The 20,602-nt window shown below is 41.2% G+C and overlaps 1 long non-coding RNA gene across 1 annotated transcript; it reads left to right on the forward strand.

Annotated features, from left to right (window-relative positions):
- The first annotated feature begins 2,411 nt into the window (after window positions 1–2,411).
- Window positions 2,412–8,520, forward strand: LOC121536845. Its single transcript, XR_005994906.1, has 4 exons — window positions 2,412–2,453; window positions 7,663–7,814; window positions 7,997–8,082; window positions 8,255–8,520. It is a non-coding gene; the product is annotated as an uncharacterized LOC121536845 (long non-coding RNA).
- The last annotated feature ends 12,082 nt before the right edge of the window (window positions 8,521–20,602 follow it).

Consider the following 20,602-nt stretch of genomic DNA (forward strand, 5'->3'; position numbering starts at 1 on the left):
ACATGGGCTTGGTGCGGTTGCTAGGTGATTTGTGACGCAACTGCAAGCCCTCTATAGGGAAATAAAGCATGCTCTAGAATGCCCTTCAAGCCAATCAGAAACGAGTATTCAACAACGCCATGGTATAAACTTCTGATAACAAACCATTGATCTGTGTTAGATCAAGGTGAAACTGGGAAAATATTGAGAACATTTTATTTTTTATAGCGTTCTCTTTCAGCTTGGTATTTGTTTGGGGTGGGCTACAGTGGAAGTATTACCCTCTGTAGCTCAGCTGGTAGAGCACGGCGCTTGTAACGCCAAGGTAAGTCGCTTTGGATAAAAGCGTCTGCTAAATGGCATATTATTATTATAAGTATTACCCAGTTCAAAGTGTGTGGTTTACATGAGCAAATAGACATGGTCAACTTGTTGACTCTTTAAATCAAATCAAATCAAATTGTATTTGTCACAAACAGGTGTTTAGCAGATGTTATAGCAGGTGTAGCGAAATGCTTGTGCTTCTAGCTCCCACAGTGCAGTAATATCTAACAATTTCACAACATATACCCAATACACACAAAACTAGCAAGGAATAGGATTTAAGAATATATACATGTATGGACAAGCAATGACAGAGCGGCATGGACTAAGATACAGTAGAATATTATAGAATAGAATGCAGTATATACATATGAGATGAGTAGTGCAAGATATGTAAACATTATTAAAGTGACTAGTGTTCCATTTCTTAAAGTGGCCAGTGATTTCAATAGGCAGCTTTATGTGAAATTCCATGTATTATAGTAGATTATAAACTGGGTGGTTAAAACCCTGAATGCTGATTGGCTGACAGCTGTGGTATATCAGACCGTATATCATGGGTATGACAAAACAATTTTACTGCTCTAATAATGTTGGTAACCAGTTATAATCGCAATAAGGCACCTCAGGGGTTTGTGGTATATGGCCAATATACCACGGCTAAGGGCTGTATCCAGGGACTCCGCATTGCGTCTTGCAAAGAACAGCCCTTAGCCGTGGTATATTGGCCATATACCACACCCCCTCGGGCCTTATTGCTTAAGTACCACAGTATGAGTCATAATACCCATAAAACCTAGCGGCCAAACACGGAAATGGTTCCAATCGTTTTTCCACCATTCCCCATAGGGGATTTTAGAAACATGTCAAATAAGGGCTGTGTTTCGTGTAGGCCTACCCTGGCGTGACGTTTTGATAACTTCTGTCAATCTCTCTCGGACAAGGTGACTTTTATCAATATATTTCCCTGTATTTAGCTGCTAATGTGGCTATCATACATAAGTACAAATGCCTGTCTCAAGCTTCACATCACTCAACAGGGCCATGATGATCTGGACGAGACTGACAAATCGAGGGAAAGGTAAGAATCTCGTGATAAAAATAAAAAAAACTGAACCAACACTTGCGCTTGACTCCCCCTTCTAGCTCTGACTTTGCTGATAGCTTGTTTATTGAGGAAAAGTGTACTTACTATGCCTGTGATATGTGGTTGTCCCACCTAGCTACAGTATCTTAAGATGAATGCACTAACTGTAAGTTACTCTGGAGAAGTGCGCCTGCTAAATGACTCAAATGTAAATGTAAAAATGATTAACTATCTAATGTTAGCTATATTTAGTAATGAATAAATTGGCTAAAGTTTAAATTGACAATTCTGTGAACTGGCTTGGGCAAGTTTTAAACGTACACAATACCTGTTAAATCGCTAGCTCATGGTTAGATAGTTAGCAACATTAGACTGGCTAGATGGTTACATTAGCTATTTGTCTAGCCATTTAAATGCATGAGAAATGAATAAAAACGAGTTTAGCTTTATTTGGCATTTATGAATCAACAGTCTAGCTTGCTAGTTAACTAGCTAGCTAACTTAGATGGTGAAGCTAGGGCTAGGCATTCTTGATCATTACATTTTAACATTTTTAGTCATTTAGCAGACACTCTTATCCAGAGCGACTTACAGTTAGTGAGTGCATACATTTTCATACTGGCCCCCCGTGGGAATCGAACCCACAACCCTGGCGTTGCAAACGCCATGCTCTAAGTGTTTGTGTCTGTGGGTGAGGGGTGGGTAGCCTAATTCAAGTACTACTTGACTTGTAGCTACCCTAGCTAGCTGTATTATTTTGGTCTGGTTTTTTGAGAGGTTTCAGAGATGGTCTGATTAGCATCCTCTCTTGATTCAACAGTGTGTTTACTTTACTGTGGGAAGACATTGATCTGTTTGCTGTTACCCTCTATAGCTAGTAGGCAAGGTTATGTAACCTTATTTAGTCCTACCTGGTATGATGGGTTTTAAATTAATTGGTATTCACATGTTTATTTTTGAGTTAGAATTAGTCATGTTATTGATGCCAAATTGCAAACCTTATTTGCACCTTCTCTATTCCAGAACCAATGGGTGTGCCTGAGTCTTATCACCTCTCAACTAGGTCAGCTGTTTCAACCTGGAACACTATTCTCATGCTTTGTTTTTATTTTATTTTATTTATTTCACCTTTATTTAACCAGGTAAGCCAGTTGAGAACAAGTTCTCATTTACAACTGCGACCTGGCCAAGATAAAGCAAAGCAGTGCGATAAAAACAACAACACAGAGTTACATATGGGGTAAACAAAACATAAAGTCAAAAATACAACAGAAAATATATATACAGTGTGTGCAAATGTAGCAAGTTATGGAGGTAAGGCAATAAATAGGACATAGTGCAAAATAATTACAATTAGTATTAACACTGGAATGATAGATGTGCAAGAGATGATGTGCAAAATAATTACAATTAGTATTAACACTGGAATGATAGATGTGCAAGAGATGATGTGCAAATAGAGATACTGGGGTGCAAATGAGCAAAATAAATAACAATATGGGGATGAGGTAGTTGAGTGGGCTAATTTCAGAAGGGCTGTGTACAGGTGCAGTGATCGGTAAGGTGCTCTGACAACTGATGCTTAAAGTTAGTGAGGGAGATAAGAGTCTCCAGCTTCAGAGATTTTTGCAGTTCGTTCCAGTCATTGGCAGCAGAGAACTGGAAGGAATGGCGGCCAAAGGAGGTGTTGGCTTTGGGGATGACCAGTGAGATATACCTGCTGGAGCGCATACTACGGGTGGGTGTTGCTATGGGGACCAATGAGCTAAGATAAGGCGGAGATTTGCCTAGCAGTGATTTGGCAACGAATATGTAGTGAGGACCAGCCAACAAGAGCGTACAGGTCACCGTGGTGGGTAGTATATGGGGCTTTGGTGACAAAACGGATGGCACTGTGATAGACTACATCCAATTTGCTGAGTAGAGTGTTGGAGGCTATTATGTAAATGACATCGCCGAAGTCAAGGATCGGTAGGATAGTCAGTTTTACGAGGGCATGTTTGGCAGCATGAGTGAAGGAGGCTTTGTTGCGAAATAGGAAGCCAATTCTAGATTTAACTTTGGATTGGAGATGCTTAATGTGAGTCTGGAAGGAGAGTTTACAGTCTAACCAGACACCTAGGTATTTGTAGTTGTCCACATACTCTAGGTCAGACCCGTCGAGAGTAGTGATTCTAATCGGGTGGGCGGGAGCCAGCAGCGTTCGATTGAAGAGCATGCATTTAGTTTTACTAGTGTTTAAGAGCAGTTGGAGGCTATGAAAGGAGTGTTGTATGGCATTGAAGCTCGTTTGGAGGTTTGTTAACACAGTGTCCAATGAAGGGCCAGATGTATACAAAATGGTGTCGTCTGAGTAGAGGTGGATCTGAGAGTCACCAGCAGCAAGAGCGACATCATTGATATACACGGAGAAAAGAGTCGGCCCAAGAATTGAACCCTGTGGCACCCACATAGAGACTGCCATAGGTCCAGACAACAGGCCCTCTGATTTGACACATTGAACTCTATCTGAGAAGTAGTTGGTGAACCAGGCGAGGCAGTCATTTAAGAAACCAAGGCTATTTAGTCTGCCAATAAGAATGCAGTGGTTGACTGAGTCGAAAGCCTTGGCCAGGTCGATGAAGACGGCTGCACAGTACTGTCTATTATCGATCGCGGTTATAATATTGTTTAGGACCTTGAGTGTGGCTGAGGTGCACCCATGACCAGCTCGGAAACCGGATTGCATAGCGGAGAAGGTACGGTGGGATTCGAAATGGTCGGTGATCTGTTTGTTAACATGGCTTTCAAAAACTTTCTAAAGGCAGGGCAGGATGGATATAGGTCTGTAACAGTTTGGATCTAGAGTGTCACCCCCTTTGAAGAGGGGGATGACCGCGGCAGCTTTCCAATCTCTGGGGATCTCAGACGTTACGAAAGAGAAGTTGAATAGGCTAGTAATAGGGGTTGCGACAATTTCGGCAGCTATTTTTAGAAAGAAAGGGTCCAGATTTTGCAGCTCTTTCAGAACATCAGCTGTCTGAATTTGTGTGAAGGAGAAGCGGGGGTGCATGGGCAAGTTGCAGCGGAGGGTGCAGAGCTGGTGGCCGAGGTAGTGGTAGACAGGTGGAAAGCATGGCCAGCCGTAGCAAAATGCTTGTTGAAATTCTCGATTATTGTAGATTTATCGGTGGTGATAGTGTTTCCTAGCCTCAGTGCAGTGGGCAGCTGGGAGGAGGTGCTCTTATTCTCCATGGACTTTACAGTGTTCCAAAACTTTTTGGAGTTAGTGCTACAGGATGCAAATTTCTGTTTGAAAAAGCTAGCCTTTGCTTTCCTAACTGCTTGTGTATATTGGTTCCTAACTTCACCGAATAGTTGCATATCGTGGGGGCTATTCGATGCTAATGCAGTACGCCACAGGATGTTTTTGTACTGGTCAAGGGCAGTCAAGTCTGAGGAGAACCAGGGGCTATATCTGTTCTTAGTTCTGAATTTTTTGAAAGGGGCATGCTTATTTAAGATTGAGAGGAAAACACTTTTAAAGAACAACCAGGCATCCTCTACTGACGGAATGAGATTGATATCCATTCAGGATACCTGGGCCAGGTCAATTAGGAAGGCCTGCTCGCTAACGTGTTTTAGGGAGCGTTTGACAGTGATGAGGGGTGGTCGTTTGACCGCGGACCCTTTACGGACGCAGGAAATAAGGCAGTGATCGCTGAGATCCTAGTTGAAGACAGCGGAGGTGTATTTAGAGGGTAAGTTAGGCAGGATGATATCTATGAGGGTGCCCATGTTTACGGATTTAGGGTTGTACCTGGTAGGTTCCTTGATAATTTGTGTGAGATTGAGGGCATCTAGTTTGGATTGTAGGATGGCCGGGGTGTTAAGCATATCCCAGTTTAGGTCACCAAGCAGTACGAACTCTGAGGATAGATGGGGGGCAATCAATTCACATATGGTGTCCAGGGCACAGCTGGGGGGCTGAGGGGGGTCTGTAGCAAGCGGCAACAGTGAGAGACTTATTTCTGGAAAGGTGGATTTTTAGAAGTAGGAGCTCAAACTGTTTGGGCACAGACCTGGATAGTATGATAGAGCTCTGCAGGCTATCTCTACAGTAGATTGCAACTCCACCCCCTTTGGCAGTTCTATCTAGACGGAAAATGTTGTAGTTGGGGATGGACATTTCTGAATTTTTGATGGCCTTCCTAAGCCAGGATTCAGACACTGCTACAACATCAGGGTTGGTGGAGTGTGCTAACGCAGTGAATAACTCAAATTTAGGAAGGAGGCTTCTGATGTTAACGTGCAGAAAACCAAGGCTTTTACGGTTACAGAAGTCAACAAATGATAACTCCTGGGGAGTAGGAGTGATACTGGGGGCTGCAGGGGTTAGCCTCTACATCACCAGAGGAACAGAGGAGGACTAGTTTGTAAATTGTAAAGTGGTTATCCCACTGGCTATAGGGTGAACGCACCAATTTGTGAGTCGCTCTGGCTAAGAGCGTCTGCTAAATGACGTTAATGTGCCCTTGAGCAAGGCACTTAACCCTAATTGCTCCTGTAAGTCGCTCTGGTTAAGAGCGTCTGCTAAATGACTAAAATGTAAAATGTAGATACGGCTAAAGGCTTTAAGAACTGGTCTTCTAGTGCGTTGGGTACAGAGAATAAAGGGGGCAGATTTACGGGCATTGTAGAATAGATTCAGGGCATTATGTACAGACAAGGATATGGAAGGATATGAGTACAGTGGAGGTAAACCTAAGCGTTGGGTAACAATGAAAGAGATAGCATCACTGGAGGCACCGATTGAGCCGGTCTCGGCGAGTATGGGGGGTGGAACACAGGAGCTATTTGAGGCAGTTTGAGAATGACTTGGGGTTCTATATTGAAATTGTATAATAAGAACTAACTGAAACAGCAATAGGCAAGGCATATTGACATGGGAGAGAGGCATAAAGCAATCACAGGTGTTATTAGAGAGAGCTAAGACAACAACTGGTAATGGCGATGAAAGTTTGGGCTGAGGCTAAACAGATAAACAGGACAGGGTACCGTGTAAAGGAACAGTCCAGCAGGCATCAGCTGTGCAGCTGAGTGATCATTATGTGCAGTGAACAGCAATATGTGAGTCCGAGAGCAGTTTGAATTGGTGCTAAAGCACAGCGAGCAGGAAGCACAGCTGTTGTTTGCGTGTGCTAGCGGGCCGGGGCTAGCAGATGGATCTTCGTGGTCGTCGCACGGGAAGCCTGTTGAAACCACAGACGATTACGTCGGCAGACCAGTCGTGATGGATCGGCGGGGCTCCGCGTCGACTCTAGGAGGTCCTGTCCGGTTGACAGAGAGGTAGATAGCCGGGAGATGTGCCGGACTCGAGGCTAGCTCAAGGCTGATTAGCCAACAACAACATCCATTTGGTTGCAGCTAGCTAGTTGCGATGATCAGGTGTTAAAGGTCCAGTGATTTAGTGATTCCGGCAGAAAATCCGATATGTTCTGGGTCGATAACGCACTGTGCAGACAGTGCAGACTGGCCGATAATAGTCCAGGCTAGAGCTGGCTGGTAGGTAGTGCAGGCCACGGACAATGGTGAAAAACCGCTAACGGTGGCTAATAGCAAGTAGCTAGTTAGCTTGCTACTCCCGTCCGGTAGACAGAGGTAGATAGCCGGGATATGGGCCTGGCTCAAGGCTAACTGGTGCTTGCTTCAGGGGCAGTGGTGATTAGCCTACAGCAACGTCCATTCGGTTGCGGTAGCTAGTTGCGATCCGGTGTTAGGGTCCAGTGATTCAGTTATTCCGGCAGAAAATCCGATGTTCTGGGTGAAAACCGCTAACGCTGGCTAATAGCAAGTAGCTAGTTAGCTGGCTAGCTAGTTTCAACTGGAGATTCTAGATAAAAGTGAGTAAATAATAGAATCTGTTCCACATTGAGTGAGGCGGGTTGCAGGAAAGTATATTTAGTAGAAGGATGAAAAGTGTGATAGGGAAATATGTATGAAAAATACAAAAAAATACAAAAAACTGCCTATTTACACGGACACACAACAAAGAACACGACCGCACGCTACGCCATCTTGTTTCAGTCATTGCAGGAATTCCTGAAGAGCAGGAGTGTGTGAAGGGTTTTGTCCCAGCCCAGCTTTAACACCAGACTTAAATAATCAAAATAACGAATCACTGCGATAGGCTATGATTTGTAATTAGGTATGAGCTGGGTTGGAACAAAAGCTTATACACACGCCTGCCATTCAGATCTGGAGCTGTCTCTACTTATTATTATTCTGTACAGTGGGTACAATTGGAGCTCATGCTCCACTCTCAAGTTGAATCTGAACTTGTTGACTGATGCCAAGACGGCGGCTGCTAAGAAGAAGGGAGCAGCTGCAGACCAGAAGACATCAGCCAAGGCAGCACTGGTCCACACCTACCCTGTCTTGTCGGGTGAGTAGTAGTATGTGCCTTTAGGTACCTCTACATGTGTAGGCTATTGTATGGCCTGTGTGGTACAGTCTTTCGTATGTGTAGTAGCATCATGTTGCAAAGTTTATCATTTCTGTCAACTTTTGAATTCAATCTAAGCCACAGATTGTTAACTTCCTCCATTTTGTACTTTACCTTTATAGACGCAGACCCGAAGACATTCAAGCAGGACTTTGAGAGCAAGCATCCCAAGTCAATGGTCCCAGTACTGGTTGATGTGCACGCCTAAGTGACTACACACACTTAAATGGAGTTTCTTCCATCATTCACACACAGTAGACATAGTGTAAACCACCATGTTGTCAACAAAATGCTGTCCTCAATGCTTAAGTTGTATTGTGTATGGCTCAATTTGTTAAAATGCTGGGATCACTCATCGTCTTTAATGTTGTGATTCACAGACTAACGATGACCACGATTTGAATGCTGCAACTGAGACGGAATGACGTCAAGGGACACACGCTGAGACCCCGAGTATGACTGGACATGGCCTGGATATTTGTGACAATTACCTAAAAGGGGTGCAGAAGCACACCAGCACCCAATTTTATTTTTATTCCATGGCCAACCATCCCTCTAGCTACCCCTTATTTCACACTATGCCTTTTATGCCCCATGGTCACTCAACTTCTAACACTTTGGAACTCTCCATCTTATCTGAATTATATAAACCCACCCTACCTTCACCAAATTTCCCCATGCTGCGTCCTTCACTTGTTCTTCTCCTGATTTGATAACATCTAGACTCAGTAACACTTTTAAAAGTGTTGTAGTGTACTGTTTTTGCTACCTTTTCTTCACCTGTGTAATGTTGTCCTCCACCTGCTTATTCTGGGGTTGAGACTGAATGCTTTGGTAAATGTGCTGCTCCCAATTGACAGCAGCAACATGAAGCTGTTAAAGGGTAACTCTCAACCCCAATTTCAGCCTTTGCCCAACCCCTTAAAAGTTTTAACAAGTGCTTTCAGGTGAGACGTTTTGGGTGAAGGGAATAGCTCATAAATATCAATTTTGGGGGTAGGTAAATGTAGTTGTACCTGATCTCAACACTTTCGCACTAAAGCATACAGTACTTACCAGAAGTCCACTGATCATTGAATTACAGTGGGGGGGAAAAGTATTTAGTCAGCCACCAATTGTGCAAGTTCTCCCACTTAAAAAGATGAGAGAGGCCTGTAATTTTCATCATAGGTACACGTCAACTATGACAGACAAATTGAGATTTTTTTTCTCCAGAAAATCACATTGTAGGATTTTTAATGAATTTATTTGCAAATTATGGTGGACAATAAGTATTTGGTCACCTACAAACAAGCAAGATTTCTGGCTCTCACAGACCTGTAACTTCTTCTTTAAGAGGCTCCTCTGTCCTCCACTCATTACCTGTATTAATGGCACCTGTTTGAACTTGTTATCAGTATAAAAGACACCTGTCCACAACCTCAAACAGTCACACTCCAAACTCCACTATGGCCAAGACCAAAGAGCTGTCAAAGGACACCAGAAACAAAATTGTAGACCTGTACCAGGCTGGGAAGACTGAATCTGCAATAGGTAAGCAGCTTGGTTTGAAGAAATCAACTGTGGGAGCAATTATTAGGAAATGAAAGACATACAAGACCACTGATAATCTCCCTCGATCTGGGGCTCCACGCAAGATCTCACCCCGTGGGGTCAAAATGATCACAAGAACGGTGAGCAAAAATCCCAGAACCAAACGGGGGGACCTAGTGAATGACCTGCAGAGAGCTGGGACCAAAGTAACAAAGCCTACCATCAGTAACACACTACGCCGCCAGGGACTCAAATCCTGCAGTGCCAGACGTGTCCCCCTGCTTAAGCCAGTACATGTCCAGGCCCGTCTGAAGTTTGCTAGAGTGCATTTGGATGATCCAGAAGAGGATTGGGAGAATGTCATATGGTCAGATGAAACCAAAATTGAACTTTTTGGTAAAAACTCAACTCGTCGTGTTTGGAGGACAAAGAATGCTGAGTTGCATCCAAAGAACACCATACCTACTGTGAAGCATGGGGGTGGAAACATCATGCTTTGGGGCTGTTTTTCTGCAAAGGGACCAGGATGACTGATCCGTGTAAAGGAAAGAATGAATGGGGCCATGTATCGTGAGATTTTGAGTGAAAACCTCCTTCCATCAGCAAGGGCATTGAAGATGAAACGTGGCTGGGTCTTTCAGCATGACAATGATCCCAAACACACCACCCGGGCAACGAAGGAGTGGCTTCGTAAGAAGCATTTCAAGGTCCTGGAGTGGCCTAGCCAGTCTCCAGATCTCAACCCCATAGAAAATCTTTGGAGGCAGTTGAAAGTCCGTGTTGCCCAGCGACAGCCCCAAAACATCACTGCTCTAGAGGAGATCTGCATGGAGGAATGGGCCAAAATACCAGCAACAGTGTGTGAAAACCTTGTGAAGACTTACAGAAAACGTTTGACCTGTGTCATTGCCAACAAAGGGTATATAACAAAGTATTGAGAAACTTTTGTTAATGACCAAATACTTATTTTCCACCATAATTAGCAAATAAATTCATTAAAAATCCTACAATGTGATTTTCTGGATATTTTTTTCTCATTTTGTCTGTCATAGTTGACGTGTACCTATGATGAAAATTACAGGCCTCTCTCATCTTTTTAAGTGGGAGAACTTGCACAATTGGTGGCTGACTAAATACTTTTTTTCCCCACTGTATGTGCATTGCGAACAAATATGGCTCTGGACAGTTATCTCACAATGGTAAGGCGCAGAGTTCCTAATGTCAAATCAAATCACATTTTATTTGTCACATGCTTCGTAAACAACAGGTGTAGACTAACAGTGAAATGCTTACAGGCCCTTCTCAACAATGCAGAGAGAAATAATATACAAATAATAACACGAGGAATAAATACACAATGAGTAACTATAACTTGGCTATATACATGGGGTACCGGTAGCGAGTCGATGTGCAGGGGTACGAGGTAATTGAGGTAGATATGTACATATAGGTAGGGATAAAGTGACTAGGCAACAGGATAGACAAGAAACAGTAACAGCAGTGCATGTGATGAGTAAAAAGAGTTAGTGCAAAAAGGTTCAATGCAGATAGTTAAATAGTTAACCAATAGCTACCCAGACTAACTTACCCCACCCCAAAGAAAAAAAAAAACATATTGTAAAGTGGTTATCCCACTGGCTATAAGGTGTATGCACCAATTTGTAAGTCGCTCTGGATAAGAGCGTCTGCTAAATGACGTAAATGTAAATGTATTTAGCAGTCTTATGGCTTGGGGGTAGAAGCTGTTCAGGGTCCTGTTGGTTCCAGACTTGGTGCATCGGTACCGCTTGCCATGTCATGTGGTAGCAGAGAGAACAGTCTATGACTTGGGTGGCTGGAGTCTTCGACAAGTTTTAGGGCCTTCCTTTGATACCGCCTGGTATAGAGGTCCTGGATGGCAGGGAGCTCGGCCCCAGTGACGTATTGGGCCGTACGCACTACCCTCTGTAGCGTCTTGTGGTCAGATAACAAGCAGTTGCCATACCAAGCGGTGATGCAGCCAGCCAAGATGCTCTCAATGGTGCAGCTGTAGAACTTGTTGAGGATCTGAGGGCCCATGTACATTTTCAACCTCCTGAGGGGGAAGAGGCATTGTCATCTATTGCCACTTGGGTGTACACTGCATGACCAAAAGTATGTGGACACCTGCTCGTCGAACATCTCATTCCAAAATCATGGCCATTTAATATGGAGTTGGTCCCCCCTTTGCTGCTATAACAGCCTCCACTCTTCTGTGAAGGCTTTCCACTAGATGTTGAAACATTGCTGAGGGGACATGCTTCCATTCAGAAACAAGAGCATTAGTGAGGTCGGGCACTGATGTTGGGCGATTAGGCCTGGCTCGCAGTTGGCGTTCCAATTTATCGCAAAGGTGTTCGATGGGGTTGAGGTCAGGGCTCTGTGCAGGTCAGTCAAGTTCTTCCACACCGATCTCGACAAACCATTTCAGTATAGCATTGTCATGCTGAAACAGGAATGGGCCTTCCCCAAACGGTTGCCACAAAGTTGGAAGCACAGAATCGCCTAGAATGTCATTGTATGTCAGTGTTAAGACTTCCCATCACTGGAACTAAGGGGCCTAGCCCCTTACACGCTTCAGCACTCGGCAGTCCCATTCTGTGAGCTTGTGTGGCCTACCACTTTGCGGCTGAGCCGTTGTTGCTCCTAGACATTTCCACTTCACAATAACAGCACTTACAGTTGACAAGGGCAGCTCTAGAAGGGGAGAAATTTGACAAACTGACTTGTTGGAAAGGTGGCATCCTATGACGGTGCCAAGTTGAAAGTCACTGAGCTCTTCAGTAAGGCCATTCTACTGCCAATATTTGTCTATGGAGATTGCATGGCTCTGTGCTAAATTGTATACACCTGTCAGCAACGGGTGTGGCTAAAATAGCTGAATCGACTAATTTCAAGGGGTATCCACGTACTTTTGTGTATATATAGTGTAAGTTCGAATTGCCCATGGAGTGCAGTTATTTGTTGTTGAAATGTGGACTCAGATTTATTGCGGTATTGTGTTGGGAAGGCACGTATCTCTCCGTCACTCACCGTGGAAGTAGAAAGCAGTGGCCTTTGGCAATAGGGGCCTCCTTGGTTTATGGGAAGCCCAGACCAGATACAGACTTCAAACAGCCTCACCCCCCTGGATCCAGAGGTTCCGACACCTTCATACCTGGGGACTTCTGCTTCGAGATCGGATCCGGAGGTACCTGCGCCTTCTTCCTCAGTTCTGTCTCGCTCTCCGGTGGCTTCTACCTCGGGTTCAGATCTTCAGAGCCCCCCCCCCCTCATCTGACTGTGAGGGTGTCTGAGAATGTCCCTTCATCAGCCACAATAGATTCTACGGCTGGCTCGGGCCCATCGGGCCCCACCTCCCATCGGGGTCTTCTAAACCACTCGAGGCAAAATAATGGCCGGAACTCCTCAGCCATTTCATCAGCTGTCGTCATCGGCAGCTCTATGGTAAGAAACATCTCGGTTCCTGGGGCAAAAACCCTGTGCTATCCTGGAGCACGAGTACAGGACATTACAAGGCCGCTTCCTACCGTTCTACGACAGCTGCCAGCGGCAGACTCTGCCGTAAATTATGTGGGGTCAAAAGAATTAGGAGGGCTAGCTCAGAACTGCTGAAAATGGATTTTAAAGAACTGATTCTAACTCTGAAAGATTCCAAAAAGCGGCAAATTATTTCATGCCTGGTACCATCGCTGGGCCGCAGCTGTGAAAGATTAAGCAGGCTACTGGCATTACACACCTGGCTAAAAGACTACTGTAGCTCTTTTGGCATAATGTTTATAGATAACTTTGACACCTTTTGGAAACAGAAAATGCTCTACAGGAATGACTGAGTCCATCCAAATCATCTTGGCTCCTGGATCCTGTCCTTGCATTTCAAGACTGCATTGAGACAATTACTTATCAGTGAACCAAGCCCTGCTTCGATAATCCGTACAATTGTGTCGCTGAGAGGTCGTAGTGCTGCTGCAAATGTATATTGTCCCAGGGCCGTTGGCAGTAATAATGTAAATAGCCTAATTTATGTCTCTGTCAATCCTCCAGCTATTGTATGCAGTAATCATGCGCCTATGAACCTGAGTTGTACTGTTAGCACTGAGGCAGTTTGCCCAAGTAGGAAGTCCACTGTGTGCAGCTCACCCTGCACTATCAGATCAAACTTAAATATTACTGTCATGTCTACCTCTGATAAGCCTCCCAGTAAAGCAATAAAAACAATCAAGAATCCCAGAAAAGTGCTACAAAATAGCCCACATTAACATATGTAGCCTAAGAAACAAGGTTAATGAAACCGATAACCTGCTAGTAATTTTTTTCATCAGCTGTAAATGGGCAATCTGGTGTTATTTTCTTTTCTGGAATTATGGACCCAATCGGGTTAACTATTTGGGTCACACACAGGAAAACCCATGTGGGCTACAACATGGGTACCAAATGGGCCTGAATAAATGTGTTATGAGTGGGCTATCTGGTGTGAATATGGTCAGGGATTGTCTCTGGGACCCCGTTGGGTATAGCACCTGGGTCACGCATTAGAAAACCTGTCTATGGAGAAAACCCATGTGGATTATAGTTTGGGTCCCAAATGGGCCCTGAATACTTTTTTAATGCACAGTAAAAATGCCAACTAATGAAATGTGGGGACGCTAAAATGACAAAGTTGTCTACATTTTCATTTTTGTATAGGTTTAAATGCGAAAACGTATTATATTATGCTTCACATCAAATAAAGATGCCCATTGAAAAATTGCAGCAGGGGTAAACTTCCTGTTAATAATTTCTCTGACTAATTTGTTGTTCAATTTCTTATCTAATATATTGATGCCATTAATTTCTACTGTAACTCAGTGCATGTAATGAAAAGCTTGATCGATCCTTCAGTAATGATTCCATTGGGAATAGCATTCATTTAAATGTCATATTCCTTACACAACATAACAAAGTTATATTTGGCTAATAATTCATTGTAAGTATAAAGATTACCATTATCATTTATAAGTTGACTAACCACGAAGATGTTATTGGCAATCCAATTATGAAAAAAGGTTTTATTTCTATATTTAATATCACCGTTATTCCAAATAAAACATTTGTGTGGAGAGAGGTTGTGCTTGTATAACAAGGACCAGCACATTAGAGCTTGGGGTTCATTTCTACCCATTGGAATTGAACTCTTACCCAAGGGGAATTTGGTAAATCTTGGGAACTGTTGAAGTTCCAAGTACTTTCGGCTATCATTACTTATGGGAAAGAGCATGCTAAAAGTAGAAGAGCTCAGATAGGGAAATTAATGAAATAAATAACTGATATCACAGAAAAAAAGAACTATGATCTTGATGATAAGGCTCAACTTAATTACTTGCAAAATCAATTGGATAAAATGTATGAGGTTAAAGCTAGAGGTGCCTTTTATAAGATCTAGAAAACATTGGTTAGGAAAGGGTGAAAAGAACAGCAAGTATTTCTTTAATTTGGAAAAGAGAAGAGGTGAACTGAATATGGTTACTTAACATTGATGGCATTGTCACTGAGGATAATAAATCAATATCAGATTTCACTGCACTTTTATAACAAATTTGTACTCATTTGACTCTGGCCTGATTAACTCAAATCAAGTATTCAGCGCCATTCCTGATGGCAATTCTGTTGATGAGGAATTCAATAAAGTTTCCAGTGAAGATTTGACCATAGAGGAGATCGAATATGGTACTACACAGTTAAAAAATAACAAATCCTCTGGTAGTGATGGGCTACCCTCTGAATTCTATCAAACTTTTGGGGATCTCATAGCAGAATTCTTACTTGCCACATATAAATAGGCAATAGAAAAAGAAGAGCTACCAGCCTCATTGAAACAAGGTGTTATAACTCTTATCCCTAAACCACATAAGGATACATCATTTATTGATAATTGGCACCCAATTACACTCTTAAACAACAATTATAAGATACTAGCTTCCATTCTAGCAAAACGCATAAAATGTGGTCTATGTAATTTGATTAATGAGTGCCAATCTGGATTTTTTAAAGGATGTCATATTTCAAACAATATCAGGCTGGACTTGATGGAATATAGTGACTTATTAGATGACCATCCTCTTATTCTATTTTTTTATTTTAAAAAAGAGTTTGAGACTGTTTAGTCATGAGTACATTTTTTATACATTGCACTATTTCAAATGTGGTCTTTTTTTTTTATCAACGCAATTAGAACTCTTTATAATGGTGGTAATAGTTGTTATACTTTCCTGTGTTTTCTCACCTAGATTTGATATTCATAAAATGATTATTCAGGGCTGTCTAGCATCACCATTGTTATTTCTGTTACTATCACAAATTCTTTGTTCAATGGTCACCAAGGGTCAGTTTGAAGGAATTGTTGTATGTGATAAAGAAGTGAAGATTTCCCAGTTAGCTGACGATACAACCCTGTTTTTGAGAAATTAAAATCAGGTTCCAGTAGCCATACATACAGTAGAGCAATTCTGTCAAGTGTCAGGTTTGGTATTGAATATTGCAAAATGTGAAATTGTAGCCCTTAAAGATACAGTGAGTCCTAGAATATGTGACATTTCTGTAAAATATGTTGTAACCTACTTAGGTGTCAAAATTACCGAAATGAAATAAATTAATGTAAGTCCTTTAATTGAATCTATAAAAATGAAATGTAATTCATGGTTGGCAAGAGATTTATCTCTTCAGGGTAGCGTTCTCATGTCAAAGGCAGGGGGTTTATCTAGAGCTTTTATCTTTTTTACATCTTTAGAGATTCCCAAATCTACGTGTACCACTCTCCACAAATTATTATTTAATTTCATTTGGAAAAATATGCCACACAAGATCAGGATGGATGTCATTACCAACAAAATTTGTGATGCTGGTCCTAATGTTTTCGATTTTCCGTTGTTTAATCAGACTACAAAAGTGAACTGGATTAAGAGGTATCTCAAAAAACCTTAGTCTTTGGAATATAATACCACATTTTATTTTCCAGAAAATTAGGGGGCTTAATTTTTTTTACTCCAATTCCCTTATACTGTGGGTAAACTTCCTGTTAAATTAGCAACCTTTCATGGCTCGCTAGCTACTTAGCTATGAGTTAGCTAGCTAGCCGCATCACTAACAAACTAGGCCTTGGCTTATTGTTGTAGGACGTGTGTTGTCGAGTGAGCTAGCCGCGTCAGTTCGCACAAACTACAGCCGGCCTTGTTGAGCTATCTAGCTAATGTTGGCTAGTTAACGTTAGATAGCTAGCTCGTTTTGCATGGTAGCTAACATTAGCAAAATGGTATGCTTGCTGAACAAGCATGCGTTAGTAGTAACGGAAACACTCGTGTTTGAAACACTGAGTTGACTATGTAGTTATTTGTGAATGTACATTTCTCAGTAGCTAATTATACGGTCCTTGCTGTATTTATCGGCTGGTCGCCTACTCGGTCCAAGCCATGTTTTTAGCTACCAAGGCAAATACAATGAAACAGAATGACGGCTGCCATTTTGGCCAGAATGCTGATGAGTTTTTCAGGAATGTATTCTTTTTAAGGATTTAAGTATTTTTTTTGGGGGGGGGTTGTGTATATTTTTTATAACCATTGTTTCTTTCGTAAAAATAAACTCAAACAAATCCGAAACAATAATTGAGCTAAATCAACCTGTTAGAACAGACTGACCAGAACATTTGAAATTGCATTATCTTGAATTGATTCTGAATGGTCCGAAATATTAAGATTAGTCCTTCAAATGAAAATAAGGTTACTGTATGTCAACTACAGCCCTTTGAAGTGGAACTTTAAGAAGCAAGATATGGATATGGTCGTTTTGTGGGGTTCTGTTTTCTCATGGCTTGATGGGATGACTAACTTACAAAGAATGCATTAATGATTAAAGCATAAAAGGTTTATACTGTACTGATATGAATTGTTTCACATAACAGGCTGTGATTCATGTGAGGAACGTTAGGGGCTAGGATGAGATAAAACTTGTATTTCTTATAGATAAGACTTGTATTTCTCACAGATACGAACACTGCTTCTTTGTGATCTGTGAACCGTCAAAGGACATGGGTACTGCAAAAAAGTGCTAACTCCACAGGTTGTTATGATAAAAACGTATGCCTGGCAACAGGGATGCGCCAAGGGGCTGGGACCAGCCGGTGCGCCAACGGATAGGTTGGGTAAGTCTAAACCACGCCCAACCTCTACCCTGATAGGCCCAGCAGAGAGCGGGAACTAAAAACTGTCAGAGTATTTGAAGAAGAACCTGTAACAGTGGATTAGTTCTCTGAGTGCCCTGCGTGGTATTTCAGTGGACCCGTATATACGAACCTTCATACTTATCATACATACATTTTGCATATAATAAATTTAGCTTGGATTGAAGATCTCTTGATTCTTATTCCAATACCAGATTTGAATTACGCAATTTCTAACAGTTTTCATAAATTCTTAGTATACTTAATTCCCAAACATTCTAAGGCAGTTGTGAAAATGCTATAGCAATATAGAGTGGAAAGCAGCCATGTGTTTGGACAATTAATAGACACTGCAATAAATAAAACCTAATAAAAAAACCTGGCTCCTCCAGGACTGGAGTCTACGCAGCCCAGTGTGCCATAGCCAATCAGAGCTACAGTAGGCCTTTATGCGAACAAGCCATTTGCCACAAGGGCCTGCCATCATTTACTTTTGAACTGGACTGAGTGTTTACAGGCAGTTGCAACAGCGAGACTTTAGATCATTAGAACGCATTTGGCAAAAGCCACAAAATACACCTGAATGGATATCTACAAATATGTAAATGCCACGGGAGTCCTCTTTATGGTTGTTTGATCAATATGACTGTAAAGTTCCCAAATGTCAAAGGTAGGCTGTCTTTCCCTATAGTTTGAGAGGGTTTATCTAATGTTCCTTCATTAGATTTGAGCTCATCTTGCTCTGCACATCAACAACAACAAGATCAACAACTAATGCTAGCCTGTTTACATGTTATCTAGAGCGTTCGTGACTAACTTACTTTTGTTGCCTACGTTTACTGACAACTGTCATATTCCGTGTGTGTTCGTAAATTCATCAGTTTTTCTGCGCTCTGCTCTGGCACAATCAGACAAGTTCTCTGAAATCTGAATTTGCGAATGCAAGAGATATGCTAACTGGATAACAGTCGTTCAAATTCAGCATAGCTAGCTAGCTAGCAAAGTGATTCACATTTCTTGCTAACTAACCAAATGACACCTGTATCTGTAGCTGTGTAGCTAGCCACCGAAAACGTATATGAGGGAAAAAGTCACCCACTCCTCCACGGACATGACATTCTCCTAGCGTTAGTTAAATAGCTAGCTATCTGTTAGGCTCTGTTTATTTATTTTATTTTTTTTATGCTAGCCTATTAGCCACGTTATGACCAAAGATTTTTATCTCATTGTTCAATCTGTGTTATGACTGACTTGTGATCATTGCCCTTGCTAGTTTGATTGTATTGACATTCCCAGCCTTAGTTACATTCGTCCATTTTTAAGGCCAGGGGTTACAATTGTACAAACCTATGATAGAATTGTAAGAATAGTTGTTGTTTTTTGTTATTGACTAATTCTAGAGATTTTATTAAATATTGGATTTCAAGTAGAAATATATTGCATTTGGGGACAGATTTCAAATATTAGTTTTTGTGTATATAACATTTACCAGAGAGAATTAAGAAATTAACAACTAATTCAGTAGTTTGTTTTCATTTGAATAATAACATATTACATCATTCATTGTAAATACAGAGTCACACTCATAAAACATTTGTATAATAGTTTCCCCTTCTTTATCACAGAAAATGCATATGTCCTCTAAGTCCATGAATTTAGACAAGTTATTGCAAGGGTATATTTTGTGCAAGATTTTAAAGTGGATTTCTTTCACTTTATTTGATATACAAAATGTGTGAGGGAGCAACCAAGCTTTCTTCCATTCAATTTCAGTAATATATGCATTCCAGAAGAATTTCCCTCTAGGAGAGATCAAAAGTTATCTTAAAAATGTATTATTACATTTCTTATCCAGCTGGCGGCAACCTTCTAACATAAGTTGAGCATCTATCTTGACATGTTCTCCAAAACACAAATGAGATTTCATTAATTAAGTCCTGAAGGTATTGCTTTGCATATAGAATTACATTTTTTATAATGTATTGCGAAGTAATATGTTTCTAAGAACTTTCTTTAAGAGAGTATTTCCTTCTTTATCAAATCAATCAAGCACAAATATAATATTTATTTCAAACCACTTAGGGAAGAACAAAGACTTGTTTTTAACAACAATATCTGTGGGAAGAGATTGTGGACATAACATATTTTCCAGGCTAAAAGGCTTGTTCAGGACATTTGGACAGTTTGATCGGTAATTTTGCTGGAGAATAGTTGAATTTCCACAAAAATTGAAGACCACACAATTTCATTAAAATATGACAGGGAATGAAGTACCATATAGATACAGAGCTAAGCATATATCTTTTTATCCAGTTTACTTTAAAGGTATTGTTGATATCAATGAAATCTAGTACTTCAAGCCCACCATCAGCTCTTTGGTTTGATATTACAGACTTCTTAAGTTTGTTGTTTATTTTTCCATATAAAGTCTAGGAAAGTTTTGTTGATATCATTGCTGGTTTGATCAGCTACAAATAAGGATAGAGTAGGGTAGACAAAACGTCACAGACCCTCTGCTTTGGACAATAAAACCCTTCTAATAGTAGAGAGGTCACGCTGGAGCCAGATATTAAAGATGGATTTTGTTTTCTTTAATCTCTGAGAGAAATTGAGATGTTGACGGACTATATGGTTTTTCGCCATGTGCATTCCTAAATATTTCACATTATCTTTCATTGGAATACTCTTAACAGATTGGTAATTTGAGTTATGTATGGATAATATTTCGAATTAATTATTGTTAAGTTCCAGACCAGAAGCAGGAGAGAATGATTTGATCATATTCAGTGCAATAGCAACTTGATCCTTGTCTTTTAGAAACAGAGCGGTATCGTCTGCTAATTGAGATACTTTGATTTATTTTCCAAATATTGAAATACCTTTTAATTCAGGGTTGTTTAAAATACTAATAGATAGTAATTCTACAACTAAAATGAATAAGAAAGCTGAAATAGGACAACCCTGGCGTACACTACAGTGAATATGA

This window comes from Coregonus clupeaformis, chromosome 2 (genome assembly GCF_020615455.1).
Source record: "Coregonus clupeaformis isolate EN_2021a chromosome 2, ASM2061545v1, whole genome shotgun sequence".
NCBI classification, from domain to species: domain Eukaryota; kingdom Metazoa; phylum Chordata; class Actinopteri; order Salmoniformes; family Salmonidae; genus Coregonus; species Coregonus clupeaformis.